A 24474-nucleotide genomic window follows, 5' to 3' on the forward strand; every position below is an offset into this window, starting at 1 on the left:
GATACTGGGAGCCTAGCCCCTTGGCCCGGTGGTAGACCGGCGCCTCGCCCGGCCGCTACCGGCCCGCCCGGTGCCACACCCGGTGATACGTCTCAAACGTATCTATAATTTCTTATGTTCCATGCTACTTTTATGATAATACTCACATGTTTTATACACACTTTACATCATTTATACGTATTTTCCGGCACTAACCTATTAACGAGATGCCGAAGAGCCAGTTGCTGTTTTCTGCTGTTTTTGGTTTCAGAAATCCTACAAAGGAAATATTCTCGGAATTGGACGAAATCAACGCCCAGGGTCTTATTTTTCCATGGAGCTTCCAGAAGACCGAAGAGCATACGAAGTGGGGCCACGAGGGGCCGTAACCATAGGGCGGCGCGGCCAGCATGGGGCTCGCGCCGGCCTATGGTGTGGGGCCCCTGCGCCGCCTCCAACTCTGCCCTTCCGCCTACTTATACTCTCCGTCGCAAAAACCCTATTACCGAGAGCCACGATACAGAAATAGTTCTAGAGATGCCGCCGCCAATCCCATCTCGCGGTTTTCAGGAGATCACCTCCGGCACCCTGCCGGAAAGGAGAATCATCTCCCGGAAGACTCTTCATCACCATGATCGCCTTTGGACTGATGTGTGAGTAGTTGACCCTTGGACTATGGGTCCATAGCAGTAGCTAGATGGTTGTCTTCTCCTCATTGTGCTACCATGTTAGATCTTGTGAGCTGCCTGTCATGATCAAGATCATCTATTTGTAATGCTACATGTTGTGTTTGTTGGGATCCGATGAATATGGAATACTATGTCAAGTTGATTATCAATCTATCATATATGTGTTGTTTATGATCTTGCATGCTCTCCGTTGCTAGTAGAGGCTCTGGCCAAGTTGATACTTGTGACTCCAAGAGGGAGTATTTATGCTCGATAGTGGGTTCATGCCTCCATTGAATTTGGGACAGTGACAGAAAGTTCTAAGGTTGTGGATGTGCTGTTGCCACTAGGGATAAAACATCAATGCTTTGTCTAAGGATATTTGTGTTGATTACATTACACACCATACTTAATGCAATTATCTGTTGTTTGCAACTTAATACTGGAAGGGGTGCGGATGCTAACCCGAAGGTGGACTTTTTAGGCACAGATGCATGCTGGATAGCGGTCTATGTACTTTGTCGTAATGCCCAATTAAATCTCATAGTAGTCATCATGATATGTATGTGCATTGTTATGCCCTCTCTATTTGTAAATTGCCCAACTGTAATGTGTTCACCCAACATGCTATTTCTTATTGGAGAGACACCACTAGTGAACTGTGGACCCCTGTCCATTCTTTTACATCTGAATACAATCTACTGCAATCATTGTTCTCTGCTGCTCATTGCAAACAAACATCATTTTCCACACCATACATTTAATCCTTTGTTTACAGCAAGCCGGTGAGATTGACAACCTCACTGTTAAGTTGGGGCAAAGTATTTTTATTGTGTTGTGCAGGTTCCACGTTGGCGCCGGAATCCCTGGTGTTGCGCCGCACTACACTCCGTCACCAACAACCTTCACGTGGCCTTTGACTCCTACTGGTTCGATAACCTTGGTTTCTTACTGAGGGAAAACTTGCTGCTGTACGCATCACACCTTCCTCTTGGGGTTCCCAACGGGCGTGTGCTTGACCCGTCATCACCCGATCCGATCGGACCCCGCGCCGATCGAGTCCGAAACCACTTTGGCCGAATCCCGTTTTGGGTCGGATTGTATCCCTTAGTTCCAAACCCTGGTCATCCTGAACCCCTATATGTACCCAGGACGCCCCCAAAATAGAGTTAGACCACGTTTAAGATAAACCCTAGTTCATAGTTGATTGCTTTGCAACTCTACTGAATCTATACACCAATTCACATCGATCTGGTGTTTTGCTACTGAAAGTTTGTGTGATCTGCTGTTCCATTGGGAATTAGAAGGTTGCAAATTACCGCTTCGTGGTCGGCGGCTACATGCGCAAGTGTGTGGAGTTGCGAATATCTTGCAAGGTTGAGAGCTTTTGCATTGGCGATAGGGACCAATTGAGAGACTCATTGCGCCATATAAGTTATCATCCACTTCATCATCATGTTATCTCCGCTGTGTTCATCGTGTGTTCATCACCATCCACCGTGCTAACTGAGAAGATCCGGAAACCCCTTATCATCTTGGTATCAGATTTCAGCGTTTCCTCGGTAAGACATCCACAATCCACCTCATAGTTGAGTTGTGAGTGTTTTCCTATCCAGAAAAAGCCAAAACTATTATTGTTAGGGTTTTCCATAGCCTTAGATTGCATCAATTCTCGAGTTTTAGTTGCTTTTTCATTTTCTTGTTTTTGCGTATCATTTTCTTCCATTTAGTAGACTGTTAGGGTTTTGTGCTTTCGCTATCATCTAGTTGTCCGTTTTTGTTGTCCCGAGTACACATAGCGTACAGTTTGCTTGTTCCCAACGATAGACACAACCTTTCGATATACGTGACAATGAACTTTCGCAAAAGAGACTAGTTTTACCGCTCGACAGGCTGCTCGTTAGGTTATTGGTGCTTTGCAATTCCGGTTGGCCATGTTACAAAGAGTAGAGTCATATATCAAAAAATCCTTTTTACTGTAGCTATAGTACCCGTGACAAATAGAGCAAAAAGAAAAGGAGAATAAAAAAATCAGAAATGAGTGAAGAGAAAAAGTGAAGTGCTAGTAAGAATCAAGTGAATGCCTAGTTTACTTTTCTGCACCCGTAGTTGAGCAATCTTTGCCTGTTTCGTTGAGCTTTGCTAGTGTCTATCGAGTGCATTGCAACATGTTCATCCATATAGTTGCAATGCCACATTTATCTCCTTGTGTGAGTATCTTTGGTTGTTGACTACGGCGCTAGAACTTGTTATTGGTGGAAATAGGCAGCCTACCTACAGCCCCACATATATCCTGCTTTGTCGTATGATTGTTCTTATACCCTTGATATTCGCTTCGCTACATCCGTGCACTAGTTTGTCAATCCAAGTGGTAAGCAATACTAATTCACTTTGGAGCGGTAAGTTTCTTATCAGTTTTGAGTGAGTTGTGAGAGTACCACCACAGATTTTTGTTTTAGTGCACTAACCTACTAATCATGTTTTTGAGTGATGTTGATGTTGACCACAAAAATAAGGATGGACCTGATCTTGTTTCTTGGAGGGAGTATGAAGCTCTTCGTGATGATGCGCAACGTGAATTCCGCTATCAAGGCGACATACTTAATGATGATATCTTGAAGGTCACCAATAAGCTTGACACTACTAATGAGACCATTAATACAATCCAAGTACAAGTGACGGATATTCAACGCTCTCTTCAAGCATTGCAGTTAGCTGTGGAAAATCTGACTCAACAACGACAACCGTCACATCATGAATACGCGGAGAGTAATCATGGTAACTTTGAAGCAGAACTCGCTGCTGGAGAGCGTGGTGTTGGTCGTTGCATTGGACATGGCGTCCGTGGTCATGGTTTTATCCCCGTCGGAGCAGCCCGCCGTGTTCCTCCACAATCGCAAGACGATGGGTTGGGAAAACCTAAGTTCTCAATACCCAAATTTGAAGGAGGTCCTGATGTTAAAGAATACCTCACTTGGGAGCTGAAGATTGAGAAGTTGTGGCAATTACATGATTATACTGAAGACAAGAATATCAAGCTTGCTTCCTCAGAATTTGATGGCTATGCATTATGTTGGTGGGATGGAATTACACGTGCTCGCCAAGAAGATGGAGCATTACCTGTTCTTACATGGCGCGAGATGAAGGCAATTATGCAAGCTCATTTTGTTCCCACTAATTATTTGCGATCGATATATGATAAGTTGACCCTCTTGAGACAAGGTGTTCTGACGGTTGATGCTTATTTCATGGAGATGGAGATGCTTATGCAGCGTGGCCGTGTCCGTGAGTCACATGAGATGACAATGCAGCGTTTTCTACATGGTTTGAAGTATAATATCAAAGGCATTGTTCATCATCACCGTTACATCATGCAAGAGAAGATGAATCACAGTTGGCTGAAGAGGCGCAAATCAATGGTCGTGCTACAGGAGCTGGGCGCTTTTCATCTAGGGCGTCAACCTCTATGCTGCCGGCACCATCATCGCGTCCCGCACCTTTTCCTACTTCGTCTAGAAAGCCGGTCTCCAATGTGTCCAACACAAAGAAGCCGGAACCTGCTGCAAGTGGAAGTGGTTCTAGCATGTCTACAGCGCGCAACCACGATATGGCTTGTCATACATGTGGTGGAAAGAGTCACTTCAAGAGAGATTGTCCTAATCGTAAAGTGATGATCATTAATGACAACGATGAGTATGATACTGGAAATGTTGTTGATCCGGATGCTCCAGAAGATGATGAATATGACAGTGATGGTGTAGATGCTTACCCTTCTGAAGCTCGCACTATTGTTGTGTCACAACATGCTCTCAATGTGCAGCCGAGTGCACCTACTCAACGCTGCAATTTGTTCCAAACAAAGGCACTAGTTGGTCCTAATAAAACTTGCAAGTTCATTATTGATGGCGGGAGTTGTCGCACTTTGGCAAGCAAGGTGTTGTGTGCCAAGCTGAAATTGAAGTATCTACATCACCCGCATCCATATTATATTCAGTGGTTGAGCGACAATGGTGAGATGAAGGTAAACCACATGGTGCGTGTTGATTTTGAGATTGGACCATATAAGGATTCCATTGATTTTGATGTGGTTCCTGTGATAGTGTGTCACCTGCTGTTGGGGCGGCCATGGTTCTATGACCGTTCTGTGCAACACAATGGCCGTGCCAATACATATCACTTGGAGTTCAAGGGAAAGAAAATTAACTTGCAGCCTATGTCACCATAGTAAATTGTCAATGAATCTCGTCAGAAAGTTGAAGTAAACTTGGAGGATGCATCCATAGATATGAGAGAGAATTGTAATGCCGTGAGTGATATAACGAAAAGTGAGAGAGTGAATTCTTAGTGCTATTCGCCACCAGAGAGGATATGAGAGAATTTAGTGAGGATCCTACAGCCATGCCTCTTGTGCCCATGTACAAGGGTGAGGTTTTGGTTTCTAATGACATGACCCCTATTTCTCTTGGTGTTTCTCATGTGTTGCAGGAATTCAGCGACGTGTTTCCGGAGGAGGTACCAGCAGGATTTCCACCATTGCGTGGTATTGAGCATCAAATTGAATTGATCCCCAGATCCTCGCTGCCCAATAGGGCGCCATATTGGACGAACCCCGAAGAGAGGAATGAAATACAGAAACAAGTGCAAGCGCTACTCGACAAAGGTTATATTTGCATAAGCCTAAGTCCTTGGGTTGTTCCTGTTATTTTAGTTCCTAAGAAAGATGGTACATGTCCATGTGTGTAGATTGTAGAGCGATAAACAACATTACTATTCGATATCGTCATCCAATTCCCCGTTTAGAGGATATGGTAGATGAATTGAGTGGTGCCGTTGTTTTCTCTAAGATTGATTTGCGTAGTGGTTATCATCAAATTTGGATGAAAGAGGGGGATGAATGGAAAATAGCCTTTAAAACAAAATTTGGTTTATATGAGTGGTTAGTGATGCCTTTTGGTTTAACTAATGCACCTAGTACTTTCATGAGATTGATGAACCATGTTTTGCATGATTTTATTGGCAAGTTTGTGGTTGTGTACTTTGATGACATATTAATTTACAGCCGCAATAAATCTGATCATACGATGCATATTCGACATGTTTTGCAAGTGTTACGTGATAATAAACTATATGGTTATCTTGAGAAGTGTACATTTTGCAAATATAAGGTCATATTTCTGGGTTATGTTGTTCCTAAGCATGGAGTAGAGGTAGATTTATCTAAAATTGAAGCAATTCAAAATTGGCCTACTCCCATGAATGTGAGTCAAGTAAGGAGTTTTCATGGTCTTGCCGACAAGGGATTAACTTGTCAATGCCTACGGATTGTAGGGTTTCATTGAAAGTAGAGAGAAAGTAGATCTCGAAGGTTCAGCCGAAAAGGTGCTCGACTAAGAAAACTAGGTGTATGTTGACAGTCGATTCGATCGTTTCTTCTCCCCTCGGCTACCCTTTATATAGGAGGGAAAGCCGACGGTTTTCGTGCCGTACAAGTTACAAGCTCTGGGAAGATATCCGAGTCTTTCCCGTATGATTACATGATTCGTGATTCCTAATATGACTTTAGATTCCTAATCAATGTTCGTTGGGCTTCTGGGCCTTGAAAGCTTCGAGTCGTGGGCCTCCAGATAACCTCGGGTACTTTATTTGGCAGGCCCATTCGGAATGCCTATGTTCATGGGCGGAGCTTCAGCCCGGCATGCCCGGGCAGCTGCCCGGGCTCGATCTCGTCCGGCCGCGTGCAAACCTGGATATTGTTAGGCGTAATTTCGTGATTAGATGGCTGCTTGCCCGGGCTAAAATTCCAGCCCAACATACATTGCCTTGCTCCTTTGGCCCAATTTGATAACAGGCCAACAGGCTAGAGCCAACTCACCTAGCAACTGAACAGTCAGGGCCTCACGGGGCTCCCATTGAATTGTTCCGTCCACTCGTCAAGAAAGGCACGAACAGAACTGCTCGTTCGTCTGTTCGTCTCCTGACAGGTGACGGCGGCTGCAGCAACGCTCGAGCCAGGTGCCCACGCCGGCCCGGCGATCGCACAGGCGATATAGCGGAAGAAGGCGCCGCGCCTTAGGCTGCACTGATCAAGGACGGCGACAGGTACTTGTACTGAATATTTTCTTCATCTAACAAAACATCTTCATGGGCGAGCCCAATAATATTTTCGATATATATTTGGAGTCGGCGGCAAAATTCGGTTCACACTGGCGTGCCCAATAAAGCGCCGGCACCGTTTCGAGCCCAATAAAATCGCCGGTAATCCCGTGCCGCCGCCTTCACGCAGGGTGTGAATCGGGAGCACTGGCAGCCTCGTCCACGTCGAAAAACGCCTGTGGGGCCCTTCTGCTAGCCAAACGTGCTTGTTTCCCCCACCTCCTACCCCACCCTGCCAGCCAAAATTTAGGGGACGCCGGTGTGAGACGGCCGTCCCTATAGTTTGGGAGGACGTACCGATGTCACATACACTCGTGTCGCTGTACCTGTCGGTGTCTATTTGGGAGCCGTCGGTGGAGCTGCTCTTAATCTACATTTGGGGAAAAGAAGTTTGTTCATCTAGTTGACCACTTTCCACTGGAATCTTAGTAAGAAAATCACTTTAAATCATCATATCAAATCTTTAATTTTGAGAAAAAGATACTTATATTTTTATTATGTATATATATCCAAATGTGCCGTCATGTTTGTCGCAATTTTTTTTTTGCTTAGTTTATAGTTCGCCCAGGCTTCAATTTTTTTCTAGCTCCGCCACTGCCTATGTTAGTAGCCCCCGAGATTTTGCTTGAATCGTAGAATCAAGCAAAATCTCCATCGTAGAATTGAGTGACATCTTTATATATCACCAAGCCGAATATTTTTTCTTAACATATATTTTGTACAGGGATATTGGTAGATGGGGCTGGTTCATCTGACGGGTCAGGTACCAGTTAACTGCTCTTGTGGCAAACCCGCATGAACCTACTTCAAGCTCAAGTCCCTAGACTCGAACTCGGTATACTGGCGTAATTCGTCACGCGCCGCTTAAGGTCTTATCATGAATTGAATCCCAGTTATGTTTTATCGAGTACCTAACGCGTCCGCTAGGATATTTCTTCGCATCTATTGATACGGATAAAGTGGGAGAGCGCATTCGGGTGCGATACCACGCAACATAGGATGGATCCTGGGGACTTACCTTCGTAAAATGTTACAACATTCTGAGTTTTTACCGCGGCAGACGAGCTTTTAGAATATATTGTCGAGTGCCTTTGTCGATTGCTGGAATTATGAACATTTTCGAGTTGTTTAATGACAATATCTTGATCTCCCGATGGGAGTACATCACGAGTTATGTGTAACTCGAAGATGTACAATGATAATTCTTCCTCTGCACTTCTATATTGTCTTGTCATTCTCTTGGTTTTCTCTTCCTCATATTTCATCGGGTGCGTAACTAGCGGTCCCGATGGGAGTAGCCCCCGAGGCTACAGCCCAGTGTTTGCACTTGGTTGTAGGCTCAACTTTTGCTATTTTTGTCAACTCTATATTTTTTCTTTCGCCTCATCCTCTTATCCGAAGTATAAACAATACTTCTGATCAGAGTAGCCCCCGAGCATATGAAAAGATGCTTGCATTTGATCATATGCTCTCGAGGTTTCTCTTTTTTAGAACTCGAAGTTTTGTTGTCGCTATATTTTGTTAAACCACTCGAAGCTTTTTGAATGATGTTGCTGCTGACGATAGCCACGACGCCCATCTTGGGAAGCCACGACTCCTGTCACCTCACTGGGTCGTGGGTCCAAAACTCTGCTCCATCGACACGTCGCGCAAGTGGGGCATACACGTCCTCCGTAATTTCCGGCACGCGCGAAGTGACTTCCCTTCAGTAAATTTGGAGCGATAAGACCCGTTTACCCTTTGGACATGCAAAAGTTTCAAAACACTCCCCGTTTTCATCCAACGGCTGAACGTATTATCTTCTCTCTATAAATTCATCCTTTACTCCTCATTCATCCCCTTCGTTGCGCCGCACATCTCATCTCTCTCTCCGCCATTGCTGCTTCTCGAGCTCGTCGCACACAAGCTCTCTCTCCCGTTGTTTCTCCACCAAAGTTTCCACCATGGCTCCGCGCACGAATCAATGCAAGAACCGCGCTCCGGGCATCGACGAGCCTGCGGAGAATGTCAAGGTCTCGGGCTGGGAGCGGTCGAAGATCTCCGCCCAAGACCAAAAGCTGCTGAAGAAGATGGGTCTGCTGACGAAGAAGGAGGCCCTGAAGATGCCTGGAGATGAGAGCTCTCCTCATCCTCCCATTGGATTCTGGGTAACTTTCGTCGACTTCCTCGATCGCAGCCTTGCCGTTCCTGTCCACGAGTTTCTTCGTGGCTTGTTGTTGATCTATGGGATCCAGCTGCATGAGCTGACCCCAAACTCTCTCCTCCACATTTCTATTTTTATCACTCTTTGCGAGTGTTTCCCGGGCATCCATCCTCATTGGGGCCTTTGGAAACGCATCTTCTACCTTCGGCGCAACAATTCGAGGAACGTCACCTACAATGTAGGTGGCGTTTGTATCTACGTCGGTCCCGACGTTGATTATTTTGATGTGAAGTTCTCCGACTCCATCCAAGGTTCGCGCAAGAAGTGGTTGTACATCCAAGACGAGTCCTCTCTCGCCCAAGAGTATGGTCTTGCAGCCTTTGATCCTACCGAAGAAATCCATTGGCGCAAGTCTTGGGACACAGAGGCCACGACCGAGGAAAAAGCGGCCACTGACGCCCTGATGACCCGCATCCACGAGCTTCAAAATACCGATGGGGAAGAACTTTCGGGTGTACAAATAATTTCCTACTTCCTCCGGATTCGGGTGCAGCCTCTGCAGGCTCACAAAAATCTTCTTTGGATGTATTCACGTGCTAAGGATGTCGAACGTATTTCCAACGACCTTTCTGAACGACTTGGAGAGGCTCGTCCCCCATTTTACCACCTTGAACAAAAACCACGAAGTCCCATCGTCCTGTCGCGTGGAGCCATATAGTGGTAGCCACGCTCTTCCCAAAGTAAGTGTTTTCTTTCGGGTTGTGTTTCCTATTTTTCGACTGCTGTTGATTTCCCTTGTGTGCGCATTTTCTTGTCTTCTCTTTGTTTTGTACCTTGCACGTAACGGCCCAGGATCATACCCCTATTAGATTTTCCTGTTCTTTTTCTTTTCTGCATCATCGTGAATCATGCATCATCTCATCCATGTTTTTACTAAATAAAATTGTTTTTATAAAACCCTAATTATTTTATTTTCCCTCTCATATGGTTTTTATAATAAACCCTCCCTTGTCTTTTCTTTTATCAAAACCCTAACTTCCAAAACTACCAAACAAATAAAACTATTTTCAAATGTTTTCTAATTCAATTTAAAGCTTGACTTGTTTTGGTGTGGTTTTCAAAGTTGCTTTCAAAATCAGTTTTAGAATCAAAGAGGAAAATAATTTAGAAATAAAAATAAAACCTATCCCTCAATTTCTCTCTCTCCTGCAGCCCAATCCACCAGAGGCCCTCTTCTTTTCCCTTTGGCCCAACCCAATGTTGGCCCGTACCCCTTCACGCCATCCTCCTCCTTTTCTGGTTGTCGACTTCTCAAGCGAGCACGCAAAGAGCATGAGCAGTGTGGCTCACGTCATCCTCCACCGAGCCATCCTCCTCCAACCACTCCCTCCCCCTCTCTTTAAATCCCCCTGTGAGCACCGAACCCTAGATTATACCCTCTTCCTCATACCTCGCGCCGCCGCCCCTTTTTTCCCTCCCCCTTTTTCTTCTGTGAGCATCAAAGCTAGCAGCGACCACACCACCTTGCCATGGCACTGCCGCTGCAGACGACCCCTCGCCGAGCCGAAGGCACGAGAAGATGCCCCTCGTCGTCCTCTACGTCCTAGTGCGAGGAATCGATCCAAAGCTTCACGAATCAAGCACACAATCGCGGATTCTCTTCTCCGGCCATCGTGGACCGGCGTCAATTCCGGCCATCTTCGACCATCCCCGCCATCTCCGACCGCTCGTACACGTTCAGCGTGAGTTCCATATCCTCCCGGGCCTATCCTCTTCCCTTATCCTGCTCCCTATCAACCTATCCGCGTTGACCTCCATCAACTGCCGCAGGAGCTCGACGCCGGCGAATCTCCGGCGAGCCCCTGGACTTTGCAACATCACCTTCAGGTTCTGCACGTTCATGCGCAGCCCGGACACCAACTCGTCCGTCCCGGTTCGTTCCCAGACGCATTATCACCTAACATATAACATATGGAATATGTGGGATATTGTATAAATTTTGTCCCGGTTCCATTTAACTTTGAGTAGCGCACCCCTGACATATTGTGCCATGCTAATCAACACTTAACTTTGTCGGTAGAAATGCAACTCCAACCTTAATTGTTTGCCCGGGGTTTCGACTCCAATTAATATTGATAAGTTGCATTGCACCATCGCTGCCATGTCATGCATATCATCTTGATCATGTTGGATCTTCTTTATCCGTAGTAGTAAGACTTGCATACGTTGTGTGTTCCAACATTTGATTCTTCCCGGATAGGATCGCGGAGTGGTGATGTGAGATACGACAAGTCCTCTGGATGTTCTTCGACAATCTTTAACATGCAAGCATTTCCTAAACTCCTGTCTTTGTAGGAGTCGCTCACCTATTTTATTTTTCCTTCTCTCTTATGCTAGCCTTGAGTTGCGTTCTTGTCACGTGTCCAATCCACTTGTTACCTCAAACAGCCCATATTGCTTCCACCACCCTCCTACAATTCTTGTTGTGTTATCGTGTCTGCCTTGCGAGTCGTAGTGCATGCTTAGTGTTGCTTATATCTCGTTACCGTTGTTGTTATCTTAACGGTTTATCTGTTGGGGAATCATGACACATGGGTTATGGATATATTTGTTGGAGATACACATTCTTTAATTAATTGTTAACCACTAAAATTGTAAACAGAGGCATCTGTGAGCCCAAGGCCATACAACATGTCACCTGAAGATTTGTTGAACGGGGCATGACAGATGCACTTCTACCTTGACAACGAGGGAAAGAGACAGTCGGGTCATCTCCAGAAGGACTGCCGAACTTTTCAAGCTTTGAGAAGATACGCGGAAACACCAACACGCAAGCAACAAACAGGGGGTACATGCAAGCGCCAAGGAGTGAAATTCACCTGCCACCACCACCCGCGATTACCAGCCCAAATCAACATCAGTTACAACTCGCGACACCTCCGAGCGATGATGGTGACTTCATAAGCACAACGGGAGCAGTGTCGATGATACAAAAAGGCAGGCCCTCGAACAGAGCGCATAAGTTAATTCCGCGACAGGTGTGTATGGCAGAAAAGTAGCCTCCACCAACCATTGAGTACCTCAATTGGTCGGAACAAGCCATAGGATTCACCCAAGAGGACCACCCACCTCAAGTTCCAAGACCAGGGCAGTCAGCTATGATCTTACCAGCGGTGATTACGGGTTTTCAGGTATCTCGCATATTCATAGATGGAGGAAGCAGTTTAAATCTCATATACGCGGATAAGCTGCGGAAGTTGAATATCTCTCTGGAAAATCTGACACCAATGGATACGCGTTTCCATGGCATCACACCTGAGAAGCCGAATTATCCTCTAGGAAAGATCTTACTCGACGTACAGTTTGGAACTCGAGAAAATTTCAGGAAGGAGAAGCTGGAGTTCGAACTTATCAATTGGCCATCACAATATCATTTTCTTTTGGGATGATCCGCATACACCAGATTCATGGCTGTGCCGCAGTATACATACTTATTATGGAGGATCCCTGGACCCAATGGCCCAATCACAATCAAAGGAAGCTTAAATTTGGCAGATAAGTGCGACAAGGATTTTCACAAGCTTTCCAAAACCTTCGGGATGCAGGCTGAGTACGAAGCATCCAAGCTTACTGATACGTCTCCGACGTATCGATAATTTCTTATGTTCCATGCCACATTATTGATGTTATCTACATGTTTTATGCACACTTTATGTCATATTCGTGCATTTTCTGGAACTAACCTATTAACAAGATGCCGAAGTGCCAGTTGCTGTTTTCTGCTGTTTTTGGTTTCAGAAATCCTAGTAAGGAAATATTCTCGGAATTGGACGAAATCAAAGCCCAGGGGCCTATTTTTCCACGAAGCTTCCAGAAGTCCGAAGATGAAACGAAGAGGGGCCACGGGGTGGCCAAACCCTAGGGCGGCGTGGCCCCACCCCTGGCCGCGCCGGCCTATAGTTTGGGCCCCCCGTGCCGCCTCTTGACCTACCCTTCCGCCTACTTAAAGCCTCCGTGACGAAACCCCCAGTACCGAGAGCCACGATACGGAAAACCTTCCAGAGACGCCGCCAACGCCGATCCCATCTCGGGGGATCCAGGAGATCGCCTCCGGCACCCTGCCGGAGAGGGGAATCATCTCCCGGAGGACTCTACGCCGCCATGGTCGCCTCCGGTGTGATGTGTGAGTAGTCTACCCCTGGACTATGGGTCCATAGCAGTAGCTAGATGGTTGTCTTCTCCCCATTGTGCTATCATTGTCGGATCTTGTGAGCTGCCTAACATGATCAAGATCATCTATCTGTAATTCTATATGTTGCGTTTGTTGGGATCCGATGAATAGAGAATACTTGTTATGTTGATTATCAAAGTTATATCTATGTGTTGTTTATGATCTTGCATGCTCTCCGTTATTAGTAGATGCTCTGGCCAAGTTGATGCTAGTAACTCCAAGAGGGAGTATTTATGCTCGATAGTGGGTTCATGTCTCCGTGAATCTGGAGGGGTGAAAAGAACCTCTAAGGTTATGGATGTGCTGTTGCCACTAGGGATAAAACATTAGTGCTATGTTCAAGGATGTAGTCACTAGTTACATTACGCGCAATACTTAATGCAATTGTCTGTTGTTAGCAACTTAATACTGGAGGGGGTTCGGATGATAACCTGAAGGTGGACTGTTTAGGCATAGATGCAGTTGGATGGCGGTCTATGTACTTTGTCGTAATGCCCAATTAAATCTCACTATACTCATCATGATATGTATGTGCATGGTCATGCTCTCTTTATTTGTCAATTGCCCAACTGTAATTTGTTCACCCAACATGCTGTTTGTCTTATGGGAGAGACACCTCTAGTGAACTGTGGACCCCGGTCCAATTCTCTTTATCAAATACAATCATCGCAATACTTGTTCTACTGTTTTCTGCAAACAATCATCTTCCACACAATACGGTTAATCCTTTGTTACAGCAAGCCGGTGAGATTGACAACCTCACTGTTTCGTTGGGGCAAAGTACTTTGGTTGTGTTGTGCAGGTTCCACGTTGGCGCTGGAATCCCTGGTGTTGCGCCGCACTACATCCCGCCGCCATCAACCTTCAACGTGCTTCTTGGCTCCTCCTGGTTCGATAAACCTTGGTTTCTTTCTGAGGAAAAACTTGCTGCTGTGCGCATCATACCTTCCTCTTGGGGTTCCCAACGAACGTGTGAGTTACATGCCATCAAGCTCTTTTTCTGGCGCCGTTGCCGGGGAGATCAAGACACGCTGCAAGGGGAGTCTCCACTTCTCAATCTCTTTACTTTGTTTTTGTCTTGCTTAGTTTTATTTACTACTTTGTTTGCTGCACTAAATCAAAATACAAAAAAATTAGTTGCTAGTTTTACTTTATTTGCTATCTTGTTTGCTATATCAAAAACACAAAAAAATTAGTTTACTTGCATTTACTTTATCTAGTTTGCTTTATTTACTGTTGCTAAAATGGCCAACCCTGAAAATACTAAGTTGTGTGACTTCACAACCACAAATAATAATGATTTCTTATGCACACCTATTGCTCCACCTGCTACTACAGCAGAATTCTTTGAAATTAAACCTGCTTTACTGAATCTTGTTATGCGAGAGCAATTTTCTGGTGTTAGTTCTGATGATGCTGCTGCCCATCTTAATAATTTTGTTGAACTATGTGAAATGCAAAAATATAAAGATGTAGATGGTGATATCACTACTAGGAAAAGGCCTAGCCGTAAGACTGCCATCAGTGGCGCACCATGACTGCCGTGCGCCACTACTACTTAGCAGTGGCGCACCACAAAACGGTGGGCCACTGTTACAAAAGTAGTAGTGGCGCACCTTGATTCTGGTGCGCCATAAGTAAGTGGTGACAGGAGGCCAGGTCCTCCCCCAACCTAGTAGTGGCGCACGTCTCCGTGGTGCGCCACTGCTACATTCCTTACCTATGGCGCACGTTGTAGAGGTGCGCCACTGCTAGGAGGTGTCCAGAGCCCGTTTAGAGATGATAGGCTTAGCAATGGCGCACTGCTGTGGTGCGCCACTGCTACGTAGGTTACCTATGGCGCATGTCATTAGGTGCGCCACTGCTAGGGGGTGGCCAGAGCCCCTTTAGAGATGCTAGAGGCGTAGCAGTGGCGCACCACTTTGTTGGTTTTATGCTTTGTGTGTGACCGGTTCCGATCGTCTTGCACACACACGTGTGTGTGCACATATATATGTTATGCGATTATTCTACACCGAGGAAAAGGACATGAAGAGCGATTATCAGAACTCCGGGGTAACGATATGATGGAGTCCTACACCGGTGACGTCAAGCAGAGATACTACGGAAAGATCGAGGAGATCTGGGAGCTGAGCTACGCCGGAGAGAATGTGCCGATGTTCCGTGTCAGGTGGGCCAAGAACGTCATAAAAGAAGACCGGCATTTCACCACCATGGTTATATACCCGAAGCCAAATCCAAGACAGCGGGCGCAAAGGTCACCCCGCGAAATATGAGCCATGGGTACTAGCTTCCCAAGTGACCAATGCTTCTTTATTACCGACCCGCAAAATTAAGCCCAGCCGTGTTGTCGTGAGGAGAGGCAAAAGGAGCATTATATCGGAATGGATGGAGCCGCCAACGAGCTAGACTTGACCAGTACGGCGATCCGAAGATGGAAGATGACGACGACGATGATGAAGAACCATACACAACAAGAAGAAGCGCAGCAGACCACCCTACCTAAAGGCCGTCCATTCAAGAGAAGAAGTCTAGGAGTTCCGGGGCTAAATTATTCAACCGCGAGAAAGAAGGGCAAGAAGATTGTGAAAAGATAATTATGTATCATTTTCTTGTATGAATAATGGATGTCATATTGTTAATCTACACATTGTACCGATCAAAATAGACATATAATTTATATTTTTGGATATTTTCTAGATTCTATAGTATTTTAAATATTCTACATAATTATAATTATTTATGCCTTTTATTTTGGTGTATTATGCTATTTTGGATGTTTATTATAGTGTTAAATCAATTTAAAAAGAAAAGTAAAAAAATTGGGGCCGCTGTGGTTCGAACTCAAGGGCGGTGGTTTGGCTCAAACCAACCAGGGACAGAGCCAATGCGGTACGATTCGGGATATGTCAATCCACCCAACGTTTTTCTTTTGACCAAACCATAAAGTGGCAGTGGCGCACCTCTAGAGGTGCGCCATTGTTAAGCCTCATAGTGGCGCACCACTAGAGGTGCGCTATTGCTAAGTGTGTCTGGGGACTTAGCCAAAATTCCCCTTCTCTTCCCCGTCCCGACCAGATCCATTCACTCCTCTCCGCCGGCGACGCCCATTCACCACTGCGGCCTCCTCTCCGACGCCACCTCACCGGCGACACGAGCGACGCCCTCCTCTCCTCGCCACCCTGGCGACGCCCTCCTCTCCTCGCCACCGACGCCGACGCCCTCCTCTGCATCGTCACCGATGCCCCCTCGATCTTGATCTCCGACGTCGCGCAGGTACGTCCCCCTCGACGGCGGCCGCCTCCCCCTCGATTCACCCGCCTCACGTTCTCTCCCCCACGCAGATCCTCTCAAGCTCGCCGCGGAGCAGGAGTAGCACGTCGGCGACCTCGTCTGTGACCCCCTTCGAACTCCGCCCCATCGAGCTGCTGGCCAACCCCGTGCTCACCTGCGCCACCGCGACCGACGCCGGCTACCCCAGCAACTTCTTCGCCAACCTGTTCCTCTACGTGCAGGTGAGCCACCTCCTCCTTCTGTCATTATGCTTCTGCATCAAATGCCTCTCCTTCATAGTTTAGATGAAACAATATAGCTTACTAAATTGACTAGGCAAGATGCTCTGTATATTTTTGAGAGAAAAACACAAACATTTGAGTTTAGCTTAGTTTTCTTTATATGACTTGAGCACTGGCATTCATTGATGCAACATAGCTTGGCCTAATCATTTTGTGATTCCTATTAATTTTCCTTAGAGGAGCAATACTGCTAGCATTACATTAGGATAAGGTGAATATATGACTCTGTTTAAGGTATTTTACATTAATATATCAAGCAGTATTGAGTGATTATTGAACTTGTATTCCACTATAAGAAAATAGGAGGAAAAGGTGAAACCATTCTTGAATGTGGGCATGTTCATATCTAGTTTTGTGGTTCTGTTCATACAAATAGCACACTTGCTTCATTTGGCTGATCAAAGAAATTCATGGTAAATATGTAGTTGGTGTTGTGTCTGTATTTGGCTGCTATAGTATATATCTTGCAAGGTTTTGTTTTGGAATGAACACCGAAAACTGCAGCATGAGGATTTCATCTGTATTCTAGGTACTATGTGCTTGCTAGGTTGCTTGCTGCTGCTGCTATGTGCTTGCTAGGTTGCTGCTATGTGCTTGCTAGGTTGCTTGCTTGCTGCTGCTGCTATGTGCTTGCTAGGCTGCTGCTGCTATATATGTGCTTGCTTGCTGCTGCTGCTGCTAGGTTGCTTGCTTGCTGCTGCTGCTAGGTTGTTAGGTGCAGGAATACTCTCTGTAATTTTGATTTCACAAAAGGAGTTCATAGGAATGCAGCTAGTTCTTTGTAGTTTAGTTTTACCATTTATTTTGTTGCAGATGTAGCAAGCAAGGAAGGGGGAAAAGATGTTTTAGTTCATAAAAAGAACAAGTTCATTCTCTGGTTTAGTTCATTCTCTGTTGCTGCTTGTCATATTCTTGTGCAGGGATCGACAGAGTTGCCCATTATCGCCGAAATGTTGATTCATTTCCGTTTCGGCGAAAATGGGGCACTCATATGTCCATAAATTAGCATAGGTCATGCCCAATTTTTCCGTGAAATCTTGCGCTAATTTTATGCATTTTTTCCTACTTAGTTCGAACATGGCCAACAACGAAGAGGCCGGCGGCAGCGGCAGCAAGCCGTTCTGGATGCTAACCGATGAAATTGAGGTGATGGAGTCACAACCTCGCCGCGACGACGGCGAGGATGATGGCCCCGATCCAGAGTACCGAGCGGACGATGCCGCCGAGGATGACACCAGTGATGGTGCCGCCGAGGATGACACCACGGATGGTGCCGCCGAGGATGACACCGGCGCACCGAAGAAGCTACGGAGGGAGTGTCGCCCGAATGTGCTCAGCACCGTGAAGCAAGCATTCACCGAAGTGAACGCCACTGGGCATCCAACGGCGCCCCCTGATTTAGTCAAAGGGTACTCTGCCCAACTCGGGTGCATCCTCCGGAGCACGGTCTCGATCAACCCCGAGAACCTCAGGCATCCTGACCGAGCGAATTTGCGCACCCTCCTCTTCAAGAAGCTACACGAACGATACGAGTTCCCGGTGGACTGCTCAGAAAAGCGTCTCATGCGGAACAAAGTGCACAATGCCGCCCTCACGAAGATGAGCACCGCCCTCGCTAGTTGGAGGACCCGAGTGAAGAAAATGATTAATAATGGTGAGAGTTACGAGAAGATCAAGGAGTCAAATCCCTCGATCACCGAGCAAGACTAGCTGATTTCAAGATCAAGTGCGAGAGCGAGTCAACGTCGGATTCTAGTCAGTGGGGGAAGGACATGCGAAAACTGAACTTAGGCACCCACAAACTTGGTCCTGGCGGTTTTAGGGTGGCGCAACCGAAATGGGACGCCGCGGATGAGGAGCGTGTGAAGAACGGCCTCGAGCCCCTCCTCCCGCAATACACAAACAAGCAAACCAGGAACTTTCTCCTGGCCCGGTACCGTATTGACCCGAAAACAAAGGAGCTCACCACCACTCCGGATGTGAAGGAGTTTGAGGCTCTTCTGGTAAGGAATGCACCCGCTTAATTAGCTCCTTTATGGTTGCATTCTTATTGATGAATCCAAATTTCTAAATGGTTCATGCATGTTCCTCCCGTAGGCTAAGGAGATCGCTACGGAAAGTGAAAAGGAAGCTAGTAGCGGCGCGGGGTCCACGAGCTCCTCGCAGTGTGCCCCTTGGGACAACCCTTTAAATAGGGCGTTGAATGCCCACAAGAAGAGGGATCCATTGAGTAAGCCGACGTCGGCTGGTCGTGTGGTCGGCGAAGGATGCTCTATGAAATGGTCAGAATACTATAAGTAGGGAAAAAGGAGAGAAAGGCCACCATCGATGAGAAGGAGGTCGCACAGCTCAAGGCACAAGTTGCGCAGATCCCGACATTGGTCGAGGAGCAAGTGCGGCAACAAGTGCAACAAATCGTGGAGACCCAACAGAGGACGCAAAGAAAGCAAGTGGAGGACCAAGTGGGCACGACGCTTAGCTCCCTCATCCCTACCTTGGTTGCCGGTCTGGACGCGTGGTATGAGGGAGGAAAAAAGGGGCCTTCCCCGGTTCCCAGTTTCACGGGCAGCAACTCCCACAGCGTGGAGCCATCGGTGAGTCCGCAGGCGGCAACAATGGTGTCTCCGGCGGCGCCAACATTGGTGGCTCCGGCGGCGCCAACCTTGGTGGCTCCCGCGGCGCCAACCGTGGTGGCTCCCGCGGCGCCAACCTTGGTGTCTCCCGCGGCACCATTACTTCAGCTCAATGCACCCGTCGCTGCGGATAATACGCCGCCCGGCACCGCGCCAACAAGCGGCCACTCCATCAGTTGCACGCCCGCCGCCGGCGGTGCCTCGACCTTAGCCGAGCTGGACGCCATCACGGTAACCAACCCTTGGCCAATGACTTCCATATATATCCTTGCCTTTGACTAGCTAGCCATCCCTAACGCCCTACATGTTTTCCGCAGAGCTCCGCCGTCGACGTCCCATGCACTCTCCCCGCAGCTTTGTGAACGGCGAGTTGATCGATGTTGCCAAGGCCAAAATTGTTCAACCGAGCAACCGTCGCCACTCGGTAAACCCATGCAACCCGACGTGTATAGGATTCAACTGGTTCGGGTGCTTAGCGGCTACGACGACGTGCTACCTCCCTTTCAACCCCATGGTGCCGACGAAGATGAGGTCCTTACCCTCCAGCATTGCTTCAATTGGTCCATGGTTTGGCCAAAGAGCCAGATTCGTTTGGGGGCGAGGGACACCACCCCACGTACAAAGACCCCCAGCCGTGCCGGTGCCAAGCCATGGCAAGACCACCCCAACGGTGCCGCAATCAGCTGATGTGGACATGCAGATGGCACAGGATCCGAACGATGGTCCGGACGAGGACAAGACGTTCGCCAACCTCGGACTGCAACTTCGATTTTGGGGTGATGGACTACGATCTCAGTAGCCAACCCTCTCAAGCTGCCGCCGAGGGGAAAACCTATTGCAACAAGCGGCGCCTATTCTCGTTCTCGTGAGACGCCTCCACCTGCCGATTTCACCGAGACTCAGCCGATAGCCGAGGTGAGAAGTGTTATCAGTCCTAACACACCGAAGAAGGCTTGCGAAGAGGAGAATGCAGTCCCAAGAAAATGAAGCCGAAGGACGGAAAAGAAAGAAGAAGGATGACAAGTTCCGCCACGGCCGTTACCTATCCGTGCTCAGACGGGCCACCAAAGGCCCAAGAATATAGAGGCGAGGGTGCATGTGTCGGGTGAGCGGATGCTAGTTCAAAGATTGTACGATGCCGCACCCGGTCCTATGCGATCTCTGGTTGACGGTGTTATGTTTATGGAGGAGCGGCGTCTCAGGGAGAAAGATAATGGATACCCAGTGTATGTTGCCAAGGTGCCCTCGGGCCATGGCTTTGTCGATAGTGGCTTCGCGGAGAATATCTTCTTGCAGTATGATGACATCTTCGCCATGCTGAACAGTTATCCGCTGCACTACACCTTCATTCGCCTATACTCGCTCAAAGAAGGCGATGCGGATCATTAGAAACAAGATCCCGGACATCGCGATAGCCGACCCCTTCTACATGCGTGCCGTCCACTTGGCCACCGCCGGAGACCGGGCAGTCGCGAGTGGATACCTCAAAGACTTCTTTCTAGCGAACCAGAAGAAGTGTAACATCCTCCTCGCTCGTATTTCCCGAGTAAGTCACCCCGGCCCTCACCGTACCGTTCTTAACTCGTGATTTTTTTAGATTTCAATCGTCATGTTCTTAAACATTATGTGTTCTACGCAGAGACAAAACCTGCACACTCATCTCCATAACCCCGAAGCATTCCGTGGCCACATACCTCGATGTGGACGGTAAGTCAACCACGGACTACACGAATGTCAAGGCCGTACTTGATGATGCTCTCAATGGCTACGTCAAAGCGAAAGGCAACATGCAGAGGCCAAATGTTAGGTACGGGAAGCATGTGTTCAAGCACCAAACAAAGTTTCCCTGCGTCAAGAAGCCGCCTTCTAGTAACAAGGATGCCTACTACGCCCTCTATCACATGGATAAGTTCATACGGGACCAGCAGCAGCTTACGCTACCCGAGCATCTCGTAGACCGGGCCAACAAATTGGCGCGGGTCCCCGACGACGGCATCAAGCAAGACTTCTTCCGCATCCAAGTAGAGTTTTGTGAAATCATCCATCAAGATGTCGTTAGAAGTGCGGGAGTTCTTCGCCGGCTATCACCGTCAAACAAAGGACATAGACACAAAGCTCCAAATGCAGGGTGACGACTACCGCTCATGGATGTGCTTGAAGAAAGGCGGCGGTTTTATCCACGCTCCGAGAAAGTCTTGATGTGCGAGCCTAGTTATGTAGTTGTGAACTAAAGACGAGCTTCGGTTGTAATAAACTATATCCAGCACTTTACTAGATAATAATTAATAGATCGGCTATGTTTTTGAACTTATATATATGGCTCTGTCGTTTTCCGCACTTGATTTGGTCGGAAATTTTGTTTGCATATGCCGATGATTAGAATGGTTGGTCACTTGTACACTTGGGGTGGAGCGAGCGAGCCTGGTGTGATGGCACAAATATCCATGTCTTGTGCATCCTACCCGGCCTCGCTCACTCCATCCCCGAATGTTAAAATTTGTTTTGACCAACAATGTATGAGGCATTCCATTTAGTTCATAGTAGCTACTTATCTCTTGTTTGAGTTGGCACTTCTTAATTGCATTTGGCCGATGATTAGAATGTTCGGTCAATCGTACACTCCGGTGTCGCTAGTGAGCCTGGTGTGATGGCACAAATATCAATCTCTTGTGCATCCTACCTGGCCTCACTAACGCCATCCCGGGATGTTCATATTTGTTTCGATCGACAAAGTATGAGGCCCTTGTCATTCTTCCATTTGCTTTCGTATTTTAAAATGCCGATGATTAGAATGTTTGGTCACTTGTACACTTGGGGGAGGGGCTAGTGAACCTGGTGCGATGACACAAGTATCAATCTCTTGTGCATCCTACTTGGTTTCACTTACCCCTTCTCTAAATGTTAATATTTGTTCCGACCAACAAAATATGAGGCATTCCATTTAGTTCATAATAGCTACTTGTCTCTTATTTGAGTTGGCACTTCTTAACTGCATTGGCCTTTCTTCCATTTTAGTGCCAATGATTAGAATGTTTGGTCAACTGTACACTCCGGGGTGACGCCAGTGAGCCTGGTGTGATGGCACAAATATCAATCTCTTGTGCATCCTACCTGGCCTCACTGACGCCATCCCGGGATGTTCATATTTGTTCCGACCAACAATGTATGAGGCATGACTTTTAGTTCATACTACTTGGATCATTTTTGAGTTTGCTCTTATTCGTTGCAAACATCTATGAGCGCGTGCACTAATGTTTCTTTAGCTTGTGCATATGTACGCAGATATGACGTGGTATGTCGTGTACAAGGGCAATGTTCCCGGAGTCTACAACGACTGGGAGGAGTGTCGGAGACAGGTTCACCGTTTTAGCGGTAACAGCTACAAAGGGTACACCACTAGAGCGGAGGCCGAAGACAGATACGCACGCTATCTGGCGGGAGAGAGGACGGAGCGGAGGAGGAACCGGATGAAGACCACTTTCATCGGGACGGTGCTAGTAGTGACTCTAGCTCTCTTCTATGTGATGCTAGTTTAGATGATCGACCTTGTGTAACCACTAGCTCATTTGACTTGTAACACCGTAACACTTGTCTAATATTTGAAATCTTGTGAATCATGGAGGCTAATGTGAAGAACTATGTATTGGTGTACTGTGCTGTTGTATATATGTGTTATATATTCTGTATCTGTGCTGTTATACTGTGCTATACAACCTGTACAAATACATGCCAGAAATACAAAAAATGAAAATGAACTACTAGTAGTGGCGCACCAAAGCTGCCAGCAGTGGCGCACCGAAGCTGCCAGCAGTGGCGCACGTCTGAGATGCCACAGTGGCGCACCTAAACAAGCAGCAATGGCGCACCAGCTCGCCTTAACAGTGGCGCACCAAAAAGGCAGCAGTGGCGCACCGACAGCATACAGTAGTGGCGCACTGCTGCTGAACAACAGTGGCGCACCCCTTTGGAGTAGTAGTGGCGCACCAGTTTACCTATCAATGGCGCACGGCGCAGTGCGCCACTGTTACTTAGGGTAGTTGTGGCGCACCAGTAGTGCGCCACTACTAAGACTTAGCAGTGGCGTGATAGTAGTGGCGCACCAGCAGTGCGCCACTGATGGGGAATAGTGGTGCGCCACTGAATAGCTTTTTCCTAGTAGTGTATTATTAAACTAAAATTGTTCCCTTTCTCATTAAGAGGAAGAGCTAAAGATTGGTTGCTATCTCTGCCTAAGAATAGTATTGATTCATGGACTAAATGCAAGGATGCTTTTATTGGTAGATATTATCCCCCTGCTAAAATTATATCTTTGAGGAGTAGCATAATGAATTTTAAACAATTAGATACTGAACATGTTGCTCAAGCTTGGGAAAGAATGAAATCTCTGGTTAAAAATTGCCCAACCCATGGACTGACTACTTGGATGATCATCCAAACCTTCTATGCAGGACTAAATTTTTCTTCACGGAATTTATTGGATTCAGCTGCTGGAGGTACCTTTATGTCCATCACTCTTGGTGAAGCAACAAAGCTTCTTGATAATATGATGATCAACTACTCTGAATGGCACACGGAAAGAGCTCCACAAGGTAAGAAGGTAAATTCTGTCGAAGAAACCTCTTCCTTGAGTGATAAGATTGATGCTATTATGTCTATGCTTGTGAATGATAGGACTAATATCGATCCTAATAATGTTCCATTAGCTTCATTGGTTGCACAAGAAGAACATGTTGATGTAAACTTCATTAAAAATAATAATTTCAACAACAATGCTTACCGGAACAATTCTAGTAACAACTATAGGCCATATCCTTATAATAATGGCAACGGCTATGGTAATTCTTATGGGAATTCTTACAACAATAATAGGAGTTCACCCCCTGGACTTGAAGCCATGCTTAAAGAATTTATTAGTACGCAAACTGCTTTTAACAAATCTGTTGAAGAAAAGCTTGGGAAAATTGATATACTTGCTTCTAAAGTCGATAGTCTTGCTGCTGATGTTGATCTTTTGAAATCAAAAGTTATGCCTAATGAGAATCATCATAATAAAATTGTTACTACAACAAATGCCATTCAAGTTAGAATTAAT

Source organism: Lolium perenne, chromosome 3 (genome assembly GCF_019359855.2).
Source record: "Lolium perenne isolate Kyuss_39 chromosome 3, Kyuss_2.0, whole genome shotgun sequence".
In the NCBI taxonomy this organism is placed as follows: domain Eukaryota; kingdom Viridiplantae; phylum Streptophyta; class Magnoliopsida; order Poales; family Poaceae; genus Lolium; species Lolium perenne.